The sequence below is a fragment of the Vombatus ursinus genome, unplaced genomic scaffold, assembly GCF_900497805.2.
Source record: "Vombatus ursinus unplaced genomic scaffold, bare-nosed wombat genome assembly UNPS02008961.1, whole genome shotgun sequence".
NCBI lineage: Eukaryota > Metazoa > Chordata > Mammalia > Diprotodontia > Vombatidae > Vombatus > Vombatus ursinus.
The window spans coordinates 4,852,080-4,869,854 of NW_020948739.1; the positions used below are offsets into that span (position 1 = coordinate 4,852,080).

The following is a 17,775-nucleotide window of genomic DNA, read 5'->3' on the forward strand; positions in this document are numbered from 1 at the left end:
GTTTTTGCCCTAATTCTTTGTGAAATATGGTTAGGTCATTTAATTTGAAAAAAAAAATTTTGTCAATTTTTGATAATTTCATGCACGTTAAATCTTTCATTACATTCTGTTACATATGTTTAAGAGTTCCTGCTGTGATTTCAAGTTTTAAAATGAAATCTTTATATATCAGTAAACTATATGTATTCTGGAAATTTTGTGCCTTTTGGATAGACAGAATATGCAGTAATAATGGAACTTCTTAAATTTTAGAGTTGGAAGGACTTTAGAAGTCATGTAGTCTGAGTCTTTTATTTTACATACCAGGAAAATAGTGTGGGAGATTTTGCACAGCTACTTAATGGCAGAATGAAAATTTGAATCCAGGTGCCCTGACTACCAGTCCATTCCACATTGTATTATACAGTAGAGTCATAGAATTTAAAAGTGTAACGTGACCTCAGAAATCATCTAGATTAATAGCTTCATTTAAAAAAATGCATAAACTTAAGACCAGGGTGTTAAAGTCACTTGTTTAAGGCCTTAAAAAGTATTAAATGACAAAGTCAGGATTTGAACCTAGATTCTATGACTACTAGTGTTTTTTCTTTTTAACTAACACGTCTTAATTAAAATGAGCATTTTTATATGCAGAGCAGGCAGAAAGAGTGTAGCTATGAATCTGCAGCGCTTACAGCTTCCTTCTCCCTCAAAGAATACAACAAATTCATCAGGCTGTTTTCAAAGCCATTCTGCTTTGTCTGTTTCTTACTTTCTTTCTGTTCTCTTCATTTCTTGAATAAGCTTTTTTTCAGAGGTTTCAGTGAGCCTCTGTTCTTTTCTTCTTTTTAGTTTTGCAACCCTATTAACTAGCACCTGTCTTTCCTTCCCTATGCCCTCTCTCCCACTCCCAGCCAAATCAGAAAAATAAAAACACACTTTTGTAATTAATATGTAAATTCAAGCAAAATAAATCCCCACATTGATGATACCCAGAATTATGTATCTCATTTTGTTTGTTGAGTTCATCACTTTACTATCAGGAGGTGAGTACTATGTTTTATCACAAGTCCTCTGAAATTATGTTTGATCATTGCACTGATCAGAGTTCTTAAGGTTTTTAGTTGTTTTTCTGTACAATATTGTTAATGTTGTATAAATTATTCTTTGAATTCTGCTCACTTCGTTCTGTGTCAGTTCATACAACTTTTCTCAGGTTACTAGTGCTTTTTTCCATATACTAGGCTCTGCCCCCATTTTCTCAACAAGAGTACCATCTTATCACATATATACATATGACAGTTATAGGTCTGTGCTGCCATTTTAAAGGGAGAGGTACATACATTAGGGTAAGTTATTTATGATTTTTCTATTTGAGAAGCTCACATTTTTTATCTGTCATATATAACATTATTTGCTTTCTTGGAGAGGTAAACAAAAGAGTTGGTGAAATTGGTTTTATCATGTTTTTATGTTGCCTAAAGACAGTAAGAAACATCATTTCATGACATACTTGGGCATTTTTCCTTTAAGTGCTTAGGAGAAGCTTAAGCTAAAAGACTGTCATTAATGTAATTACATCTTATGCACAATGTTGTAGAACATAAAGAAATTCTTTTGGGAACCTGGCAAGACCCTGCAAACCAAGTTACCATATATATTGATATTTATTGATGTCAGTCCAAAATTAGGCATAGGCATAGTCAGGGAACACTATGTTTGAAATTAATATATGAAAAAGAGTAAATGCTTATAGACTACCCCAATGCCTTACACCTTTCTATTTTGATACTTTAAGAAGAATGAGGAGGGGTAGCTAGGTTGTGCAGTGGATAGAGCACCCGGCCCTGGATTCAGGAGGACCTAAGTTCAAATCCGGCCTCCGACACATAACATTTATTAGCTGTGTGACTCTGGGCAAGTCACTTAATCTCATTGCCTAGCCGGGAGAAAAAAAAAAAAAAAAGAAGAAGAAGGAAGAAGAAGAATGAGGAAAAGCTCTAGACCAGAGGTTCCCAACTTATTTGGCCTACTGCCCCCTTTTCAAAAAGAAAAAAATCACTCAGCTCCCCCCTAAAAATCTATTTTCTTTAACCCTTTAATGGTTTATTTTTGAAATTTATGGCATTTCAAAAAAAATAAAATTTTTTTAAAAAGATGCATCTTAAATTTAATAATTTATTGTAAATTTGTGGGTTTTTTCCCACATTGAAATTTTGATGATGCAATATTGTGTCATATAATCATATAATATTGTATTGTAAACAAGTCATTACATGCACATATTACTACTGATGCCTGCTGGACTGTGCTACGTGTTTGCCTGCCAGCACTTACTTGTTAAGACCTGTTGGCAGACTTGACCACTGATTGGTTATAACTTGCATTTTGGTGTGTTCATTTGGGAAATAATGTAATCACTATGACTTTAACTATGTTGCACAACAGATGAAACATATGAATGGATTTTCAAAATTTTCTTCTCTTCTTTTTTTATGCTTCCACCACCACCTTGTTTTTATTCAACACCACCCAGCTGCACCCGCAGCTAATACCACCCCCCCCCCCCGAATTATTTCAGGTATCACCTAGTTTGGGAACCTCTGCATCTAGACAAAGAGCCACAAATACTATCCCACAAATAAAATAACTCATATTTTAATATATAGGAAAGTGTTGGCTAGAGATGTGGGAGTTATTTCATAGGAACCTTAGTTTTGGGCTGCAAGAGACCACAGTGGCCTCTAGTTCATTTTCTACACTTTATAGATCAGGAAACTCAGCTGCAGAGACCTGAAAGATCATCATAGTAATAAAAGTGACAAAAATCAAATTCAAAACCAGGTCTTCAGAGTTCTGATTTAGTGATTTTCCCCCCATTTTTGCTACTCTGCAGCTCTCTTTGTACAGACAGACTATTTAACTAGTTAGAGCTAAGATTAAAATCAATATGAAATGAGAAGAAAGGTTAAAGATAAGAAGACACTTTTTGTAATTACACTAGCTCCAACTTACTCAAATAAGCTAATGGATAAAAGAAAAACACCAACACAGACTATTTCCTACAGAAGTTTAATTGCTATAAACAATTGCCTTAGTGAGAAAACACTTGATATTCTTGCCAACTAGAGAACATGGTAGCCAAAAGACACCAGTGTTTTAAAATAAAAAGTCATCTGCAGAACATCATGGAAGAGGAGGGTGGAAAATTGCAGATAATAATACTTCACAAAATAGTGAGGAGTAGATGGGGGATAGGCATGGAAGAATGAATCTGAAGAAATCTTTGCTCAAGACATAATTAATCCAGATCATTTAGAGAGTACTTATAGATGAAATTGAAATGAGGAGAGGTAGATAGATAAATAAAGCATTTATTAAGTGCTTATTTGGTGCCAGACATTGTGCTAAGCACTTGGATAGATAAAATATAAACAAGACAATCTTTCCCTTCAAAGAGCTTGCATTTTAATGAGGGTACGCAATAGGTAAAAGGGTCCTAGAAAGAGGGAAGATATGCTTGCATAGCAGCATGGTCTGGAGATGTTTGGAAAATGAGATGAAAACCTGGATGAACCCTGACAAGATATGTGTCCATCTGTCAGAGCCTAATGATTTTATGAGTAGTGTCCCAAGTTTCTACTGGGAAGAATAGTAAACAGGTATAAAATGGAACAGATCTGGCAGCATTTCTAAAACAAACTATTTTTGTTGAAGTTTGCAGTATAACCTCTTAGACTTTAAGTACCTCAGTGGAATTTGAACTAAAAAAGATGAAGAGAACAGATAGAATAAACCAATTATATACGGAAAAAAATCCAGGCTGGAATTGAGACAATTCTCATAGCATTGAAGTATCATTTTAGAAGAATATGAAAGAAGAGAAGATAACAAATAATGAGACAAAAATTCTGGATCATATTAATTAAGGGGACAACATCAACTTCTTATTATATATCTACTTTTTATTTACCAGTAAACTTAAAGGAAAATGATCTACACATTAATCAGGGGTATCCTTGATGAAAATATGAGAGGAAATAGGCAGATTTTCTTAAATGATTTCAGTTGCAGACCACATGTTAGGTCACAAAATCTACTGGAAAGACTAGAATATAGAATATCTAGGTATACTTGTTTGCTAATTATTTAAAAAGTAATTTTTCCTGCAATAAAATGTTTGCCTTGAATATTTATTAACAGATTCATTCACCTATAGAGATAATTGTAGATTATATTCTGCTTATTATAGCAGTTAGTCCTAGAATATTATAACCAAAACATCGATTTAGGAGAATACCCAATGGAAAGAGAATTTCTACTTCCCAGATTGTGACATGCTTTAAAAGCTAAACAGGGATATTTCTATTTTATCTTAGTAGTAATAGGGAGCTATTAGAGTTTATTGAGTAGAACAGTGACTCGGTCAGACCCACATGTAAAGAAAATCACTTTGAGGAGGACAGATTGGAGTAAAGAGAGATTCGAGCCAGGGACACCACTTAGGAGGCCATTGCAATAGTCTAAGTGAGTTCCTGAGCTAAGGTAGTGGTTGAGTGAGGAGTGAGAAAGGAACAAATGCAAAAAAAAAAAAGGAGAGCAGAAATGACAAAATTTGTCAACTGATTGCATATGTGGGGTGAGGGAGTGTGAGCAATTGAGGAGGATCTGAAATTGTGAACTTGGGAGACTGGAAGGATGATGGTTCCCTTGACAGAAATAGGAAAGTTTAGGAGAGGAGTGGATGGTGGTGGGAAGATACTGAGTTCTATTTTAGACATTTATTGAGTTTAACCCTATAGGAGGATAGCCTTGAAGAGGGGGAGGGAAAAGGAGAATTTATTACCTTAATTACAGAAGCATTCCTAGTTCTCTCACAAACAAACAAACCAACAAACAAGTTATCACTTTAATCAGGGAAGAAATGAGGTCCTCAGCACCCAGTTCATGAGCTCCTCCTACTGGAGAAGGGAATGTTTGCCATTGTTAAAAAGCATCTATAGTAATGTCTAAGGAATAGTAGCCGCTTTCTACTTTGTCTGGTTCTTCTATCTCCTCTCCACATCTGATCAGAAAAAGACTTGGTTTATCTGTTCAAAGTAATGCTGTCACCTTAATATGTACTATTATATAAACATGATATATGACAGTGTTTATTAAAATACTGAAAAAATAATTGATATCTTTATCACGCATGTCCTTAAATATGTCAGCTTAACTTTGTTTATTCAGAAACAATGATTTTTAGGGCTTTACTATGGGCAAAACACTATATTAGATATTAGAATATAGTTCCTGGCTTCATGGTGTTTATAGTCTCTCAAGGGCAAGGGCAAATAAATATACAACAAAAACAACAACACTTTTCATGGGGAAGCAAGCCCTCATGGGTAACATGTTGCAGCCTACTTCTACTTACCATGCATATTAACTTCATATTGCTATTTTGATTCTTCTGAGATAATAGCTTTTCATGATTCAAAACCATGTTGCATTTCCAGGAGAATATTGGCATTAAAAATGTGATTTTGTAGCAGGGTAGTATGTAGTAACATTGAAAAAGCATCATGCAGTTTCTCTAATATGATCTAGCCCACCACTATCCTCTTATTCAATGCTGTGTCCATCTATAATGTTTGTCCAAGATGTACTAATATACTGACTTGATTGACTGAATATTATAATTTTCAATTAATATACATTTAAGTAATATGCACAAACTTTCTTTCATCTCAAATCTTTTCCTTTCCCACTCCTTTCATTTTTTGACTCTTATTTAACCTGGGCACCCTCCTGATGATAACCCTTTTATGACTACTTTTTCCAGCACTGGTTGTACTTTTACTCATTTCCCCCAATTAATGATTGCAGTAGAATTCCGTACTCCCCTCTGCCACTTTTAAGCTGTCCCTCTTTTACTGTCACTTGGTCAATCTCACCTTTGAGGTTCATTCAGTTTATATCTACCATCCTATCAAAATTTTGGTAGCTTTTGTATTCTTACCTCCAGGATACTCCCCTTCTTTTGTCACTGATTTCAGTGCATGTTTCATATTCTTTCTTCTTCAGCTCCTTCCCTTACACTAGGGGACTTCAAAATGCATATGTACCCACAAACACACTAATCTCTCAGTTCTTCAATTTGCTCATTTCCCATCACCTACCCCTTCACCCTACCATAGCTACATACAGAGTTCGTCTTACCTTTGATCTTGCTATCAGCCATGAAATGTCTCAATTTCATGTTTATGAAATTTCCTTCTTTGTTCATAATCTGTTGTCATTCCATCTCTCCTTCTTCCTTGCAATTTCTAACCTTGTTTTTTGTCCTTACTGTGCCCTCTAATCTCTGAACTCCCCAATTCTTTCCCAGGCCATCACTCCTGCACTGGTTACACTCTCCTTCCATCTGCATCTTTACCTCTTTGTGAACCAGTTCAACTCTATGCTGTCCTAATCTCGAGTCCTTTACTCCCTTCTTTTTTTGCCAGTCTTCTCCTGCCATACTTCAGTCTTGGACTTTTCATCATGCCATTGCTTTTATTGTTACTTCCATGCTGAAAAAAAGATGAAGAAAAATCTTGAAACTACCCTGATAATAGTCATTACACATTGATTACATAATCTCTATTCAGTCCTCATTGTGGCAAATACAAATCTTTTTACCACTTCCAAGTTGACTTATTATCCCAAACTTTTTATCACTTCTCAGATCTCCTTTTCATCTCTTTTCCCTCATCTTCTTAGCCAAAACCTTACCTCATATTTCACTGACAAAAATTGAGGCTATTCACTGAGAGCTTTTCCTTTTTCCTTCCTCATCTCATATGATTTAGATGTCCTCTGGAACTACCTCCACCAGCCATCTCACATAATGAAATAGACCTTTTCCTTGCCAAGGTAAACCCCTGTACATGCACAAGCGATTCCATTCCATAATGTCTTCTCTAGCAGATTGGTCTCTCTATATCCCCACTCTCTCACATATCTTCAATTTCTCCCTGTCTAATCTCTGCTTATAAACTTATAAGCTCCGTACTGCTTATAAACATGCTCAGATGTCTCCCATGTTCAAAAACCCTTGATCCATCCATCCTTGCTAGCTGTTGTCCCTTCCCTCTCCTCCCTATTGTGGTTAAGCTCCTTGAGAAAGCTGTCTGTGATGGATGCCTTTACTTCCTTTCCTCTCTCTCTCTCTCTCTTTTTTTAATTTTCAAGAGTCTGGCTTCTGTCCTCATCGTTCAACTTTGAAACTTCTCTTTCCTTAGTTACCAATGAGCTATTTAAAAAAAAAAAACTTAAAAATTTTTTTTTCAATGAGCAAAATTCTTCCCTTTCTCCTTCCTTTCCTCCTAATTGAGAATGGAAAAAACTTATAAACATGTATAGGCAAGAAAATAAATTTCCACATTGATAATGTTGAAAAGGAAAAAAAATCTTTGTAAATATGTATGTATATATGTGTGTATATACACGCACACACACACATATATATAATTATACACACATACATGCAACAAAAACACATTTCTCATTCTGAACTCTGAGTCTTTCACCATTAGACTGATGAGAATTCTTAAATCTTTCAAAGTCGTATACCTTGTTGATATTGTCGTCATTGTATAAATTGTTCTCCAATTTTTGCTCATTTATTTCTGCATCCCTTCATCCATATCTTTTCAAGTTTCCTTGAAAGCATCTTTTTCATCATTTCTTATAATATTATTCCAACACATTTATATACCATGACTTTTTTCAGCCATTCCTCATTTAACAAGAACCCCTTCAGATTCCAATTCTTTGACACCTCAAAACTAACTATAAATATTTTTATGCATCTTTTGTTAGTTTGTTTTGCTTAGAATTTATTTCTTCCTTAATCTTCCTTCTGCCTTCACCCCCCGCTTTCCCTCCTATTTTCCTGTTGAGTAAAATGTATTTTTTATTCACCTCTCTATGTGTGCATGTATTCTTTCCTCTTTTGACCATTTCAAGCTAGAGTAGGTTCAAATGTCATCACCTCCCCCTTTCTCTTACTCCTTCGTATAGAGCCCTATTTGGGCACCCTGATAATGTGAGATACTTTCTTTAGTCTTCCTCTCCCTTTCCTTATCTAATGTACTGCTTCTCTCCTCCCTCTCCTCCAAATGCCCATCCACCCCACCTCCCTCATTCTTCTTTTAACATCATCAAGACATAACAGAAACATTCCCAGACCTGCTGTCTATTAGACTGTCTGTGACCCCTAATGATTCTAGGATTCAGAAGGGACACATGTATCATAGTCACACATTAGAATGTAAGCAGTTGACAAAGTTATCCTTGTTGAGTGCCATGTGATTGTCAAGTCATGTTTACCTTTTTATGTTTCTAGTCTATGTTTGAACTTCAGCATAGCCCCGTTCTTTTCATCAGGAATGCTTGAAAATCTTCTATTTCATTAAAGATCCATTTTTCTCCTGGTATGATTATACTCAGATTTGCTTATTATGTTATTCTCTACTGTAAGCCTATATCCTTTGCCTTCTGAAATATCATATCTCAAGTTTTTCACTTTATAGTGGTGACAACTAAAGCATGTGTCAGTTGGTAAATATTTATTAAGCATCTATTATATGTCAGGCACTATGTTAAGCACTGGTGATACAAATAAGAAAAAAGACAGTTCTTGCCTTCAAGGAGCTTATGATCAAAAAGGAAGCTGAATAGGTGGGAAGGGAGGGCACATGTGGAAGAAGTTACCCATTGTGGGGGCATGATAGAGACTAGTCAGAGAACTGCAGTTCATGGGAAATAAAGGACTGACTGACTTTCAAGTCCTCTTTAAGTGGAGACTTTGGGAGGAATTGGTTGCTTAACTTTCCACCAGTTAATAGTTAGAGAGGTGGAAGATACTAAGGATACTAATGAGTTGTGAGTACCAACGATGATGCAGTCTCATAAGATAATGAGTTTGCTGTTGATGAGGTTTCCTATTATAAGATAATGATGGAGTCTATTGTGAATCTGACTATGGCTCCTTGGTATTTGAATTCGTTTATTTCAGGCTGCTTGCAGTATTTTTCTTTGACCTTGAGGAGCTAGATTTTGATGATAATATTCCTGGGAGTTTTCATTTTGTGGTTTCTTTCAGTAGGTGACTGGTATGTCCTTTCTAATTCTACTTTGCCTTTGGACACAAATAGGTGTAGACAGTTTCGTTTTAAGATTTCTTGAAGTGTGATATCTAGGCTCTTTTTTTAGGAGGCATAGTGTTAAGTAGTAAAAGGATTCTTAAAATGTTGGTCCTTTATCTGTTTTTCAGATCATTTGTTTTTGCTATGAGATACTTTACATTTTTTTATATTTTTTTTCTGTCTTTTGACTTTGTTATATTTCTTGTTTCATGGAATTATAGAGTTCATTCAAGTCCCTTTTATTTTTTCAGGGAATTTGTTGCTTGGGCAGGGTTTTATATATACCTTTTGTGCCAAGCTATTAATTCCCTTTCCAGTTCTTTTTTTCACAACTGTTATTTCTTTTCCAATTTTTTCCCACTAGTGCTCTCTTTTATAAAAAAAAAAAAAGATTTTATAGCTTAAAAAAAAAAAGCAACAAAAAAAAATTCTTGCTTCTTCTCTTCTAAGAATTCTAGTTGAATTTGTGCCCAAACTGTATTTTTCTTTGAGGCTTTGCTTTAGATGTTTTAGAATCATTCTCTTCTTCTGGGTTTGTGTCTAAAGAATTCCTGTTACCACAGTAGCTTTTATAGTGGGATTCTTTTTTTGTTTGTTCAGTCAGTCTACTTTCTGTCTCTGGACTTTGCATTTGGGTCAGGCTCTGTGAAGTTCTGGAGGGAAGGTCTTGGCTTGAGTCCTGTTGCTGCTTACTTGGGATATTGAGTGTTATATTGATTCAGGGACAGCTCAGGCTGGGGACCTGCAAACTTTCAGCGCTCCCAAAGTGTCTGATCTAGGACAAAGTTTGATGGCTGCTCATTGGTTTGAGCCCTGCAAGTTCCTGAACTGGGTTTGGATCTGAGCAACAGTAGGCGCTGATGGACTCAGTCATGATAATGTAAAGCTCAATCACGTAAAGCTATACTGGTTCAGAGTGACAGAACTATAGGCTTCCTTTTGGTCTAGGATTTCTACCATGGTTATTCTTTTGTAGGCTTCAGACTGAACTCGAAGTTGGAAGTAAGACCTCTCACTCCTGGGGTGTGAGCCACACTGCTGCTGCTTGCTACTGCACTTGTTTCTTTCTCAGTCTGTTGCCTAGGTCCTGCAACCACTCCTTATCTTAGAACAGTACTTTTAGGTGCGAGTTTCCTTTTCTTTCCATCCTGAATCTGTGACCTTCAGCTGTGTAGTAAGCAACAGAGGTGCCTGTTGTCACTTGTTCCCTCAGTGTACATGAAGTCACTCCAATATTGGTATAAAGCCACATTTTATCCTTGGTTACATTTCCTGAACTCTGGAATGCTCTGTACAGTGTACACCTGGCCAGACCTTGTCCCCAGTGGGCACAGACCTCTTTGTTTCCCTATGTTGACCTGGGCTGGAAAAGTGACTCACTGTGCTATTTTCAGCTCCCATGAATTCAATAATCATTTCTCTGTAGATGATTCTCAAATCCACTTACCAGCACTTTCATTTTTCCTTACCTCCAGTCTCGCATCTCCAGTTACTTATTAGACATCTCTAACTCAGTATGTCCAAAATTGAACTCATTATCTTTTCCCCAAAGCTCTTGTCTTTTCCTAACTTTCCATTTATAGTTGAGAACACTGCCATCTTCCCAGTCCCCTATGCTTGCAACTTAGGTGTCATCTTTTAGTCCTCACTCTCTTTCACCTCTGCCATATCCAGTCTGTTACCAAGACTTGTCAATTTTACCTTTGTAACATTTCTCCAGTGTACCTCTCCTTTGAAACAGACTTCATCATTGTGATGGCCCTCATTTCCTCATATCTGGACTACTGCACTAGCCTGCTAGTTGGTCTGTCTGTCACATTTTTCTCCCTCCTCCAATCTATCCTCCACTCAGCTATCAAAGTAATCTTCCTAAAGCATAAGTCTGAACATGTCATCCATACCCTCCTTCCCTCACCCTTTCTTTCAGTAAACTTTGTTGGTTCTCTTTCATCTCCAGGAACAATGTAAAATACTGTTTTTGGAATTGAAAACTCTTCATAACTTGGCTCCCTTCTGCTTTTCTAGTCTTCTGATACCTTTCTCTCTTTCCCCTCAATGTATTCTACTAATGACATTGACTTCTTTGCTGTTCTCCACACAAAACAATCCATCTTCCATCTCCGTGCATTTTCAGTGGATGTCATACATGTCTAGTAGTCTCTCCCTTCTGATCCCCCCCTCCTTGCTTATCTAGTTTCCTTAAAATCCTAGATGAAACATCATATTTGCCTAATCCTTATTAATACTAGCAACTTCTCTCCATTAAGTATCTCCAGTTTCTACTGTATATATCTTGTTTCTACATAGTTATTTGCATGTTGTCTTCCACATTGGACTGTGAGCTTCTTCTTTTCCCTTTTTTATATCTCTAGCTCTTAGCATTGTTCTGGGCACATATTAGGCCCTTAATGAGTACTTGTTGAGTGACTGATTATAATCAGTATCTGCTTGATGTTTTAGTTTGGATTGTTGCACTGAACTCCTGAGTGACTTGCACTTTCATTGAGACTTAATATTGTCAAACACAAGAAATATGTATAATGTGATTTGCAAACAGGTACATGTGGAAAACCTTTCCATTTATAGATAATCCTTACTCTTTTTTAAAATAATATTTTATTTTTTCCAATTACATGTAAGGACAATTTTAATGTTCGTTTAAAAAAATTGGAGTTCTAAATTTCCTCTCTCACTTCTCCCTTCTGTAAGACAAGCAGTTTAATAGAGTAATTATATGTGTGCAGTCATGTAAAACATACTTCCATTTTAGTCATATTCTGAAAGAAGAAATACACCAAAGGAAAAAAAAACACAAAAAAATGAAAATAGTATACTTTGACCTCCATTCTGTTCTTTTTCTAGATGTGGTAACATTTTTAATCCTGAGTTCTTTGGAATTGTTTTGGATCATTGTATTGCTGAGAATAGCTAACTCATTCATAGTTGATCCTCATACAATATTGCTATTACTGTGTATAATGTTCTGGTTTTGCTTACTTCACTTTGCATCAGTCATGTAGGTCTTTACAGGTTTTTCTGAAATCATCCTGCTTGTCATTTCTTATAGCACAATAGTATTCCATTACATTCATATATGACTACTTGTTCAGTCATTCCCCAGTTGATGGGCATCCCCTCAATTTCCAATTCTTAGCCACCACAAAAAGAGGTGCTATAAATATTTTTGTACAGGCGTGTCCCTTCCCCCCATCCTTTTTTTGGTCTCTTTGGGATACAGACCTAGTAGTGGTATTGCTGGATCAAAGGGTATGGTTTGATTGGTCTTTGGACATAGTTTCAAATTGTTCTCCAGAATGGTTAGATCAGTTTATATCTCTATCACCAGTGAATTAGTGTCCCAGTTTTCCAAATCCTTTCCAACATTTATCTTTTCTGTCGTATTAGACAATTTTATAAGTGTGAGGTAATACCTGAAGTTGTTTTAATTTGCATTTCTCTAATCAGTAATGATTTAGAGCGTTTTTTCACATGACTATAGAAAGCTTTGATTTCTTCATCTGAAAACTGCCTGATCATATCTTTTAACCATTTATCAATTGGGGAATGACTTATATTCTTATAAATTTGACAGTTCTTTATTTATTTGATAAATGAAGCCTTTGTCAGAGACAGTTGCTATAAAAATTGTTTCCCAGTTTTCTGCTTTCTTTCTAATCTTGGTTTCTTTGATTTTATTTGGGCAAAAATTTTACAATTTAATATAATTAAAATTATCCATTTTATATTTTGTAATGCTCTCTATCTCTTGTTTGGTCATAAAATCTTCCCTTCTCCATAGATCTGACAGGTAAACTATTCCTTGCTCTCCTAATTTGCTTATGGGATCACACTTTATGTCTAAATCATGTACCCATTTTGATCTTATTTTTTCCATGTTGTGTGAGATGTTGCTCTATACCTAGTTTCTGCCATACTGTTTTCCAGTTTTCTCAGCAGTTTTTGAGAAATAGTAAGTTTTTGTATCAGAAACTGGGGTCTTTGAGTTTATCAAACATTAGGTTACTTTAGTCATTTACTACTGTGTTTTTTGTACCTAATCTTTTCCACTGATCTACCACTGTACTTCCCAGTCAGTACCAGATACTTTTGATGGTTATCACTTTGTAAGATAGTTTGAGATCTGGCATGACCAGGCCACTTTCCTTTGCATTTTTTTTTTTCATTAATTCCCTGATATTCTTGACTACTTGTTCTTCCAGATGAATTTGGTTATTATTTCTTTTAGCTCTATAAGTTTTTTTGGCGGTTTGATTGGTATGGCACTGAATAAGTAAATTAATTTAATTAGGATTGTAATTTTTATTATATTGGCTTACTTAGGAGCAATTGAGATTTTTCCAGTTGTTTAGATCTGATTTTATTTGAGTGAAAAGTATTTTGTAATTGTGTTCATATAGTTCCTGGGTTTGTCTTGGCAGGTAGTCTCCCCACTATTTTATACTGTCTACATTATTGTAAATGGAATTTTTCTTTCTGTCTCTTGCTGCTTGACTTTATTGTTGATATGTAGAAATGCTGATAATTTATGTGGGTTTATTTTATATCTTACAACTTTGCTAAAGTTGTTAATTATTTTAGCGACTTTTTAGTTGATTCTTTAGGATTCTATAAGTATACTGTCATATCATCTACAGAGAACGATAATCTTGTTTCCTCATTGCCTATTCTGATTTCAGTTTCTTTTTCTTCTCTTATTGCTATATAGCTAACATTTTTAGTACAATATTGAATAATAGTGGTGATAATGGGCATCCTTGCTTCACCCTTATCTTATTGGGAAGTCTTCTAGTTTATCTGCATTACACATAAAGCTTGCTGATGGTTTTGATATACTATTTATCATTTTAAGGAAAGCTTCATTTATTCTTATGCTCTGTAGTATTTTGTTTTTGTTTTTTGTTTTTATTTTTGTTGTTTTTGCTTTTTTTGTGAGACAATCAGGGTTAAGTGACTTGCCCACAGTCACACAGCTAATAAGTGTGAAGTGTCTAAGGATAGATTTGAACTCAGGTCCTCCTGACTCCAAGGTCAGAGCTCTATCCACTGTACCACCTAATTGCCTTTACTCTCTAGTGTTTTTTTTTTTTTTTTAATAGGAATGGGTGCTGTATCTTGTCAAAAGCTTTTTCTGCATCTGTTGAGATAATCATATGATTTCTGTTGGTTTTGTTATTGATGTAGTTAATTATGCTGATAGTTTTCCTAATATTGAACCAGCCCTGTGTTTCTGGTATAAATCTGACCTGGTCATAGTTTATGATCCTTGTGATATATTGCTGCAATCTTGTTAGTATTTTATTGAATATTTTTGTATCAATGTTCATTAGGGAAATTGCTCTGTAGTTTTCTTTCTCTGTTTTAGCTTTCCCTGATTTAGGTATCAGCATTATATTTGTGTCATAAAAGGAATTTGGTAGGACTCCTTTGCCTGTTTTTCCTAATAGTTTATATAGTATTGGAATTAATTGTTGTTTAAGTGTTTGAAAGAATTCTCTTGTGAACCCATCTTGCCCAAGAATTTTTTTTTAGGCAGTTCATTAATGACTTGTTCAGTTTCTTTCTCTAAGATATTTCCTTTTTTGTAATCTGGACAGTTTAAATTTTGTAAATATTCATTGATTTTGCCTTGATTATCTGATTTATTAGCGTATAATTGGGTAAAATAAAATTGGGTGAAAAAAAAGCGTGTAATTGGGTAAAATAAAATAGAGAAAGAGCAAATCAATGAATTGAACATGCAACTAAAAAAAAAAACAGCTAGACAAAGAACAAATTAAAAATTCCCAGTTGAGCACCAAATTGGAAATCCTGAAAACCAAAGGTAAGATTAATAAAACTGACAGTAAGAAAACTATTGTGGTAATAATTAAAAAATTGGAGCTGGTTTTATGAAAAAAAAAACCAATAGAAACATAAACCATTAGTTAATTTGATTTTTAAAAAGAGGAAGAAGAAAACCAAATTATCAGTATCAAAAAAGAGAAGGATGAATTCACCACCAATGAAGAGGAAATTAAAGCAATTATTGGGAGCCCAATTCATTGATCTGCTCTTTCTTTTTTTTATTGATATAAGAGTTTAGAGATGTAAATTTCTCTAAGTACTGCTTTGACTGCAACCCAGAAATTCTGGTATGTTGTCTCATTGTTGTGATTCTCTTTCTCTTTTTTAAATCAATTAATTTATTTTTAGTTTTCAGCAATCACTTCCACAAGCTTTTGAGTTTCAAATTTTCTATTCCTCCCTTCCCATCTCCCTTCCCAAGATGACAAACTATCTTATATAGGCTCTCCATATAGATTCCTCTTAAACATATTTTGTTGTAATTCTCTTTAAAGAAATTATTGGTTGTTTCTGTAATTTGTGGACCAACTCATTCTTTAGGATTAGATTATTTAGTTTCCAATTAATCTTTATCTTTCCACTGCTCTTTATTGAGTATAATTTTTATTGCATTATGATCTGAAAAGGATGCTTTTGATGTTTTTGCCTTTCTGCATTTGATTATGAGGTTTTTATGCCCTAATACACGGTCAGTTTTTGTGTAGGTGACATATACCACTGAGAAAAAAGTATATTCTTTTCTATCCCCATTTAGTATCTAACTTTTCTGAAATTCTATTCATCTCCTTAACTTCCTTCTTATTTATTTTGTGGTTAGATTTATAGTTCTGAGAGGGGAAAGTTGAGGTCCTCTACTAGTCTAGTTTTACTGTCTGTTTCCTCCTGTAACTCATTTAATTTCTCCTTTAAGAATTTGGATGCTATTCCACTTGGTGCATATATGTTTTGTAGTGACATTATTTCATTGTCTGTGGTAACTTTGAGCAAGATGTAGTTTCCTTCCTAATCTCTTTTAATTAGACCTATTTTTGCTTTTGCTTTGTCTGTTACTATGATTGCTATCCCTGCTTTTTTTTTTTACTTTAGCTGAAGCATGATAGATTCTGCTCTAGCCCCTTTCCTTTACTCAATGTGTGTGTTTCTCTGCTTCAAGTGTGTTTTTTGTAAACAACATATTCTAAGATCTTGGTATTTAATCCACTCTACTATCTGCTTCTGTTTTATGGGTAAGTTCATTCTGTTCACATTTACAGTTATGATTGCTAACTGTGCATTCCCCTCCATCTACTTTTTCTTCCTGTTTATCCTTCTCTCTTTTCACCCTTTCCCTCCTCACCGGTGTTTTACTTCTTACCACTTCATCTACCAACCTGCCGCTATTGCATATTTTTTTAACTTCCTGTTCTCCCTGTAGGGTAAGATAGATTTCTATACCCAACTAATTGTGTATGTTATTCCCTCTTTGAGGCAGTTCTGATAAGAGTAAAGTTCAAGTAATACCTTCCCTACCCCCATAATAGGACTTTTCACACCTCTTCATGTGAGATAATTTGTTTATTATACCTCTTCCTTCCTTCTGCTCCCAGTGTAATGCTTTTTCTCATCTTTTAGTTTTTTTTAATATCATCTCATCAAAGTCACCTTGGCATCCTCTTTCTATGTATAATCCTTCTAATTGCACTAATAACAATACAGTTCTTTAGAGTTACAAGTATCATCTTTCTTTGTAGGGATGCAAACAATTTAGCCTTCATGAGTCCCTTGTGTTTTCTTTTTCCTTTTTAACCGTTTTATATTTCTCTTGAATCTTATTTTGAAAATCAGTTTTTTTCATTGAGCTCTGGTCTTTTCATTAAGAATGCTTGAAAGTCCTATTTCATTGAATGACCATTTTTTCCACCTGAAGGATTATGCTCAGTTTCACTGGATAAGTGATTCTTGGTTGTGATCCTAGCCCTTTCACTTCCAGAATATCATATTCTATGCCCTATAATTCTTTAATGTAGAAGCAGCTAAATCTTCTGTATTCCTGACTGTGCCTCTCTGATATTTGAATTGTTTCTTTCTTGCTTCTTGCAATATTATTTCCTTGACTTAGGAGCTCTGGAATTTGGCTGTAATGTTCCTGCTCATTTTCATTTTGGATTCTGTTTTAGGACTTGATCTGTGGATTCTTTAAAAGTCGATTTTACCCTATGGTTCTAGGAATCAGGGCAGTTTTCTTTGATAATTTCTTGAAGTGTGATGTCCGGGTCCCTTTTTTGATCATGGCTTTCAGGTAGTCCAATATTTCTTAAATTATCTCTTTTTGACCTATTTTCCAGGTCAATTGTTTTTCCAGTGAGATATTTCACATTTTCTTCTATTTTTTTCATTCTTTTGATTTTGTTTTTTCTTGGTGTCTCATGGAGTCATTAGCTTCCAATTGTCCATTTCTAATTTTTTAAGGAATTATTTTCTCCAGTCAGCTTTTTTACTTCCTTTTCCATTTGGCCAATTCTACTTTTTAAGGAGTTGTTTTCTTAATTTTTGTATATCTTTTTCCTTTTTTGTGCTTCCTTTATCATGCTGTTGACTCTTTTTTCATGATTCTCTTGCATCATTCTCATTTCTTTTTCCAGTTTTTCTTCTACCTCTCTTATTTGATTTTTTGAGCTCTTTAAGGAGTTCTTTTTGGACCTGAGACCAATTCACATTTTTTCTTCTGGGAGCTTTGCATATAGTTGTTTGACATTGTTGCCTCCTTTTCAGTTTG

General features: G+C 34.8%; 1 protein-coding gene across 5 annotated transcripts in view; it reads left to right on the forward strand.

The window, feature by feature from the left end:
* Positions 1-17,775, forward strand: part of VPS13B (vacuolar protein sorting 13 homolog B) — a 1,004,773-nt gene that overhangs the window by 111,993 nt on the left and 875,005 nt on the right. The gene's annotated exons all lie outside the window — the stretch shown is intronic.